The sequence below is a fragment of the Telopea speciosissima genome, chromosome 11 (assembly GCF_018873765.1).
Source record: "Telopea speciosissima isolate NSW1024214 ecotype Mountain lineage chromosome 11, Tspe_v1, whole genome shotgun sequence".
In the NCBI taxonomy this organism is placed as follows: domain Eukaryota; kingdom Viridiplantae; phylum Streptophyta; class Magnoliopsida; order Proteales; family Proteaceae; genus Telopea; species Telopea speciosissima.
In genome coordinates this window covers 23,576,680-23,585,361 of record NC_057926.1, presented here as the reverse complement: position 1 = coordinate 23,585,361, position 8,682 = coordinate 23,576,680, and positions in this window count along the sequence as shown.

The following is an 8,682-nucleotide window of genomic DNA, read 5'->3' as shown; positions in this document are numbered from 1 at the left end:
CTCCCTCGGGGCATTATTAGTGGAGAGAGCGGTCTTCCTACGTGCCATGATTGATCGGTGACAGAAACAAGCTAGTAAAGGTGATGGCTAGCATTGTTCCCACGGACGGTGCCAATCTATTGCGTCAAGAAATCGCTCGGCGGTCCTTCGAGTGTCGTAACTTGCAAAAGACCCTGGGGTGACAAAGGAGAACCCGGTGTGGTTCCGGCCTAGGACTCTCCGATGCCTAAGTTAGATCTCTTTGAGCAAATAGATGAATAGTAGTATTCAATATGGGTCCAGATGTCTCCGATGGGGTTGTGTACCTTGCCTTTCATAGTAGTGTGGCGGTGTGGAGAGTCCCTGTTGACGTAGAGTGTTTGCCGTAGGTGATAGAGTCCCTGGGTAGCAGGGCTTGTTCTTGATTGGTTGTCTTCCTGAGAGATGTAGTGTCCTTGGTAGACTAGGTAGTTGCCTTCCTTAGAGACGTGGTGTCTTTGGAAGTTGCCTTCCTGTGGGACGTAGTGTCCGAGTGGCCTTAGTAATCTTGATGGATAGACTCATCTACGTGGTAGATGGAGTTCATGGTGTATGAGTCCGTTCACTCCACGTGACTCGATAGGCGGTGGCCTAGAGTCCTTGGCGATGTTGTCTTGTTGATGGCAGTCTGAGGGAGCTTGTGCTTGGAGATGACGTGTATGGGCATGGCATGTGCCGGGGATGGCATGCCCGAGTCCGGGTCCGCGCCCACGATCCACGCCCGGGGTATCCATGCTGGGTTGGGTCAAATCCTCACTTGGTTTTTCATTTTTGGGTTCTTGTCCTGAACCGGTCCCCCTTCTTGGGTTTGGACACGTGGCGCTCCCTTATTGGTCAGGGTGAATTTAGATTTATCACTCCCTTACACATTTATTATCATCCATGAGCCAATCTCCCAAACAACACAGAGCTGCAAACATTATCAGTTTCTACCTCATCAGTTATGATGGATAATTCCACCCATTAAGGCCTCATCAAACCAAGATTAGGTTTCTGCATTTATTTCTTGTACATTATTAATTGTGAAATGTTATTTATTCATTAGAATGGTTGTTTTGTGTCTGCTTGACATAGAGACATGATTTGTATCTATACTCATGTCTCTGCCAATGTAATGTCTCCATTTATGGTGAGCAAGGAATTTGATCTCCTATGCATGTTGTTTGTCTTCTGGAAAATTTGGGAAGAAAACACAAAACAGGTAAAGAGACTTTTATATATGCAACAACTTGTGATTTTGATTAAAAGTAAATATTGAATCTGTTTGACATTTTTTGAAATAATTATACCCTATGTTTATAATTACTTCACCAGATGGCTTCTACTAAGAGTGTGAGTAGTGTTGGCAGTTGTGAATTATGTGGTCGTATGTGTAAGAAACATGTTTGTTGGTTTGGAAAAAATAGAGGTAGAGAATATTTCAAATGTACACAAGGTTGTCAATTCTTCTTGTGGGTAGATCAGCTTAGAATGTGTGACTATGGAAATGGACAATGCAAAGTGAGAACTACAAAAACTGAAAGAAGCAAAGGTCGGGCGTTCTGGTGTTGCCCCAATTCAACTTCGGTATAATACATTTTTATGTCTTTTGTAACAATGAAATTTGGATTTTAGTTCTTTTGTTTATTTCTAACAATTGTTTTTATTGAACTACAGGCTGCTGATAATGGGTGTGGGATGTTTGCTTGGATAGAAGATCAAACCTCCACTGATGAAGCTCCTTCTACCCAATAAAAATGTAGTTCAGAAGTAGATTGCACAGTGACCTCGACGTCTGAAGGACCTTCGACTTCAGATGAGTTTATGAAAGGATATTTTCAAGCAGCCATTAAAGGGTCGGAAAATCAAACAAGACTGATCAAAGATGTCTTTGATGCCTTCAAAGGGATTAACCGAAATAAAAAGAGCCGAGTCATGTTGCAGGGGTAGTATAGTAGTTTAGAGAGTTGTTGATATATATGTCGAGACATGTATTGACATTTCAATGGGTTGGTAATACAGAATCTTGTATTATAATGAAGTGAATTTAAGGTGTTTAGAACACTGACACGTACTGTAATTGAATGTTTTGAATTGGAACACTATGATGTATAATTTAATTGATGATAAATGATGTTGGATTTCATGTATTTATGTTTGGAATGTTTTAAGATTAGGGTTGTATGATGTACAGGTTTTCAATATTGTCTTTTATGTACCGAAATGCTATCCGTTTGGAAGTGGAATGATGTTGGAGTTAGGTCCTAATTTTGAGAGTTCAATTGGTCTTGAACAGATCTACAAAAGTGATCAGTAAAGTAGGGTCAATCGTACACTTGTTTTTAAATTTTGTTTATAGGGCTATATAATATGTATTGGTATGACCAATTCAAGAATTTTTAAAAGTCTATTGATTGCATAATGAGTGTAGAATCTAGGGCTATAAATGGATAACCGAAAATCCGAATTCGATCGGCATCCGTATCCGTTTAGCGGCATCCGTATTCGATTAAAGATATCCAGGGAAAAATCCGAATCCTAAGTAAATAATGATCTTGAGGGTTTTCGAAGATTCAATAAGTTGTAGAATATGAGGAAAAGAGAATGATGATCTAAAAATGGATTGAGAGTGAATTGTATCCAATAGGGGGAGGAAGGTTTGGCTTACACAAGGCAAATGTGTAAATGGATGGTCGAAAATTCAAATTCAATCTGAATCCATCCGAATCCGATTTGTTTACAGGCCTAGAATCCCTTTGCCGAGTCCTGATCATGAAATGTTAATATGCAAACAAAGGAATCTTTGTTTAATTTGTTAATCAATACCCAAAGGTTGTGAATCATAGCATTTAGGATAATATAACGTGGAAATCTGGATGTATTTACATGTAATAACCCGATTAATCGATTGGATTATTCAAATTTTGGTTTGGAGAGCCTGAATTTGACCAAATATGTCGCAGTTCAAAATTCAATCTTGGTAACAAGAGGCTAAATTTGTTCATTTAAATGAATGGGGGACTTCTACTAGTGTATTGGGTATTAGGATATTAGGGTTTTCTGGTGTTGGGGTTTAAGGGTTTTTGGGTTACCTTGGGTTTTAGGGTTTATGGTTTATTGTGTGGTTGGAGGATTGGGTTTATTGGGTTTATAGGTTATTGGGTTATGGGGTTTTAGGGGTTTAGAGGTTACTTGGGGTGTACAGTTTATTTTGGATTTTACGATTTATGGTTTAATGTGTTTTAAGGTTTTTGGGTTTATTGAGATCTAGGGTGTAGGGTTTGAGGGTTTATTGGGATTAAGGGTTTGAGGATTTATTGGGATCTAGGGTTTAGGGTTTGAGGGTTTGGGATCCTTCCATTGGATTATTGGGAATATTGGTTATTGGGTTTGTGGTCCAAGGGAGCCCACGTGTTTCGGATTGTGGATTGGGAACCGATTTATTGGGGTTGTAGGATATATTGGATTTATGGGTTATTGGTTTATTAGGATTACGGGTTTACATTTTAAGGATTATTATACTTACGGGTTTACTTAGCAGTTGGTTTGGGTGTAAATGAATAGTCAAAATCCGTTTTTGAAACCGTGTTCGTATCTGTTTAGCACTATTGGAATTCGTCTGAAAGCCAGACAGATGCGGACACGGATAGGGTTTTGCTATCCAAAAAAGCTACATTTACATGTAAACAGATAAAATATCACATCCATAGCCGTGTCCGTATCCATATCCATATCCGGTTAGTACTATCTGAATCCACCAGAAAGCCAAACGGATGCGGATACAAATAGGGTAATGGTATCCGAAAAGCTACATATACATGTAAACGTGTCTCAATTATATTATATATATATATATATATATATATATATATATATATATATATATATATATATATATATATATATATATATATATATATATATATTATATATTATATTATGGGTGCGTCTGTTTGTAACCATGAAGGTTACAAACAGAATTTGTAACCAGACTTTATTTACCCCTAAATAGAATGCATTTAGGAAAATATCATCCCCCTCCCCTCTAAGTTTGCCTAATATCAATCTAGTACCCAAGTTTTGAAAAATATCTTCCCCCTCCCCTACTTTATAAAGTTACTACCAACCGTACCCTAACTATGTAATATTGTTTAAAAAACACATGTGTAAAGACAAAATTACCCTTTTTAATATCTATTAAAAACATGTCTTTCTTTCTTTGTTATGAAAAGACTATATTACCCTTTTTTAAAAGGTTAGATAAATGTCATTAAATGATAGGTAAAGGCGGTTGAATGCATTCAACCCAATCCGGACCGGTTTGGGTTTACCAAACCAAATCGGTTTGCCATTTAAACAAAACAAACCCCATCATTCCAGATTTCAGATCTGAAACCCTCGATTCTTCTTCCCGACAATTGCATTCTCTTCTTCTTCCTCTTCAAAATCCAATCATTCCAGATTTCAAATCTGAAACCATCGATTCTTCTTCCCGACAATTGCATTCTCTTCTTCTTCCTCTTCAAAATCCAATCATTCCAGATTTCAAATCTGAAACCCTCGATTCTTCTTCCCGACAATTGCATTCTGTTCTTCTTCCTCTTCAAAAATCCAATCATTCCAGATTTCAAATCTGAAACCCTCGATTCATACGAAGGCAGATTGAAAGCCCTTAATCACTAATACCCCATTGTTATTTGTTGATCTGATTCGGCAAATTACTCCCTAATTTCTGGCTCAACTTGGATTATTCTCTAATTTCAGACCTGTCCATAAGATTGCTCTGTAATTCTCAGCAATTGTTCTACTACTGATTTCCTAAACTCGATTTGAGTTTAAATCTATTCTGACCATTTGATTTTCTGTTATCTGAAATCTCCATTATCTCGACCTATGAATAAATCAAAGAAAGTGTGAAAATTCTACAAAAATTTTGCATTTCAATTTTGAAATCTTATCATTGCTCAATCAGTGTATTTAATCGAGTTATGGTTTCCCTGTGTCGCAGAGAGAAGATGATCCAAGATCTCCGAGTGCAAAGAATCTTCTTCCACGTCCTTCAGACGAAGAACAAAAATCGGCCATCGCCGCCGCAGAACCCTTGATGAAGATGCATTGGCTCGAGTTCAACCTTGGAAGATGCAATGGCTCGAGTTCAACCAGGAAGATGGAGGGTCGCAAAAGAGGAAGACGAAGACGAACGAGTGTTATGAGGATTTTGAAATTAAGTCGGGTCGGCTTGGGTTCGTCAAACGAGAGGATGAGGAAATCCAAAGAGGATTTGTTAGACTCTCTTTGATGACCGTTGGATGCACCCCTGGGTGTCAATTCCAGGCCCAGCCCGGCAGGTCCGACCGAGTCCGACCCTTAAAAAACCGAATCAGATCGACCCGATTATTAAACGTGTGGGGCTCAAACCCGACCCGTTTGTAGGCGGTCGTTCTCGGTGTACAGGCTTGCACCGTCGGGCACCCGACCCACCCGACCACTTATTACCCCGACCGAAGCCCGACCCCCTTGCCCTGTTTAAGCCCGACCCCTTTGCCCCAATGTGTATTTCCTAATCTACCCCCCACAAATCTACAAATGTGTTGGACTAAACCCCATAGTCCCAAACCTAAAGAGGGCTAACCAGTCTAACCCTAACTCCCTTGTCCCTAAGCGGCTAAGTGCCTCTACCTTCACGCAATCACGATTCATGCCCACGGCTTCCACTTTCAAGTTTCAAGTTTCAAGTTTCTACTTTCAAAGTTTAAACTTCAGTTTCTCCTCCACCACTGCAAGAACCCTAAATCAGTAAATCCCTAAGTCCCTTCACCCCTTCACCCCTTCACGGCTGCAACCTCCACCGCTGCAAGAGTGTAACCTGCAACTCATGGCTCTGAGTAGCACCGCTGCCACCGCACCATGGTAAACGAAGGCTGAAGCACCTAATCGGCCGTCGCTGCAACCCAAAGTCCCAAACGGCCAAACCAGTGAGAATAGACTCTTAGGAATCGATGACAAAAACTTGGCATATATTAGAACTGAATTAATATCAAGTTACTTGGTAACATATCTAAAAATGTATTCTGAAACTAGATTCGGAAAACCAAATCTGAATATTGAGATCTGTAAGAAGTATGGTACCAATAGGAATTCTGAATCAATTGGAAAAGATCATTTTTTTAAAACAAATAGTCAAACTAGAACCTTAAACTTAATCAGAGCTGGAATTGATACGAATAGCGTAGACTAATTAGTATTAATTCTGAAAACTGAAACTTAAGAAAAGAAAAGAAAGAGAGAACACCGACAGTTTAGAGTTAAATAGGTCATTAGTCCATTTCAAACCTGTTTAGCCCGAATAAGATTGTCCCGATTAAAAATTGAACACCGACTAACCAAAATGAAATCGTACCATGTCTGCCCAAGGCAAGTCCGAATGCCTAAACGATCGGATACGATGCAACCCATAAAATTAGTGAGACCCGTCCAAGCCCGACCCAGACCGACTGAACCCGACCGATTGACACTCCTTATTGTGTATATTTATATATATTATGAGTCCCATATATTATATTATATCTTATATATATAATGAGTCCCATATATTATATAGAATATATAGAATTCGGATATATGGTCAGGATCAAGTTAGCATGGTAAACCGGACAATAACCCAATACCCAAATCCATGGTTAGAAACACTGTATCCTACCACCGACGTTATACGCGTTGATCTAGGTAGACTCGCATGAGAGAGACGGTTATAACCCAATACCCAAACCGGACAATAACCCAATACCCAAATCCTATCTTAAAATGTGACTTTTCGTTATCAACTCAAAACCCTAAAAAGATAAGAGAAGTGAGGAGAGGTGGAAGAGAGACTAGGGTTAAGAAGACGAGGGTTCAGGAGGTGGCGCAACACATGGGGAAGATGAAGGTGAAACGGCAGATCACGAAGTTCAAAGCGAAGCAAGTGAAGCGTCGATGGAAGACGGTTCTGACACCTATACACTTCACCACTGTCAAACACCTTCGCGTTGATCTAGGTAGACTCTCATGAGAGAGACGGTGAGGGACAGAGCGAAGGAGAAGGCGAATGCAGAGAGTTGAGGTTCCATGTATCTTGTTTCACACGATCTAAACCGACGGTTATACGGAAAACCCCTAATTAATGCTTGATAGATATGACATCTATCATAATCAGGGTTTTAGGGTTTCATTGTTTGAACTTCCCCTCCAGCAAAAGAGTATGGTTCTCTCTTGAATCTGCATTGAGATCCTGTGTTTCGCTGAAAAACGATTTGACAAAGGCGGGAAAAGGGAAACTTTCATGCTTCTTTCCCGCCATTCTTCTTTCTATTCTAATATATAACCTGATTTTCTTCGTTTCGGTTCCTGTTGAAACCCTAATACTGTAGTTGCATCCCTAATACGGTTGGTTTATTACATTGAGCAGTTCACAGGTAATCCCTTCTTCGAAACCCTAATACTGTAGTTGTCCTTTGCATCAGTACGCACTGAATTATATTTATTTCTCCATGCATGTATGAATTTCATTGATCTGTTCATGTATTCATATGTATATGTGTTCATTTGAATCTGATGTAGGGTCAATTTTATCTATGAATTTACATGTTCTTGTGTTTATCCCTCTTCTCTATTTTTCCTATGAATTTATATGTCTCATTTACATGTTCTTGTGTTTATCCCTCTTCCCTATACCTCTAGTCTATTTGTTACTGCGGCCTAGTTGAAGAAGTTTGAGAGAAATTGGGGATCTTTGAATTTGTTCTTTCGGTTTGTTAACCTTTCCCCTTTATTTCAAGATATTGAATTGATCTCTGAGGTTACGTTGTTATTGTGTTATAGAAGCTACATTTGTCGGATTAAACTAGGGTTCCTTTATGTAAAACCCTAGTTTTACCCATCTGATGTACCTGTTTATTTTTATTTATTTATTTAGATGTTATTTTGTTTTGTTTATCCCTCTTCTGTATATATGCCTAATCTATTTGTTATTGCGGGCAGTTGAAACCCATGTCTCATTTACATGTTCTTGTGTTTGTCTCTCTTCTCAATTTTTTCTATGAATTTACATGTCTCATTTACATGTTCTTGTGTTTATCCCTCTTCTCTATACCTCTAGTCTATTTGTTACTGCGGCCTAGTTGAAGAAGTTTGAGAGAAATTGGGGATCTTTGAATTTGTTCTTTCGGTTTGTTAACCTTTCCCCTTTATTTCAAGATGTGGAATTGATCTCTGAGTTTACGTTGTTATTGTGTTACAGAAGCTACATTTGTCGGATTAAACTAGGGTTCCTTTATGTAAAACCCTAGTTTTACCCATCTGATGTACCTATTTATTTTTTTTTATTTAGATGTTATTTTGTTTTGTTTATCCCTCTTTTGTATATATGCCTAATCTATTTGTTATTGTGGGCAGTTGAAACCCATGTCTCATTTACATGTTCTTGTGTTTATCTCTCTTCTCTATTTTTTCTATGAATTTACATGTCTCATTTACATGTTCTTGTGTTTATCCCTCTTCTCTATATCTCTAGTCTATTTGTTACTGCGGTCTAGCTGAAGAAGTTTGAGAGAAAATGGGGATCTTTGAATTTGTTCTTTCGGTTTGTTAACCTTTCCCCTTTATTTCAAGATGTGGAATTGATCTCTGAGTTTATGTTGTTATTGT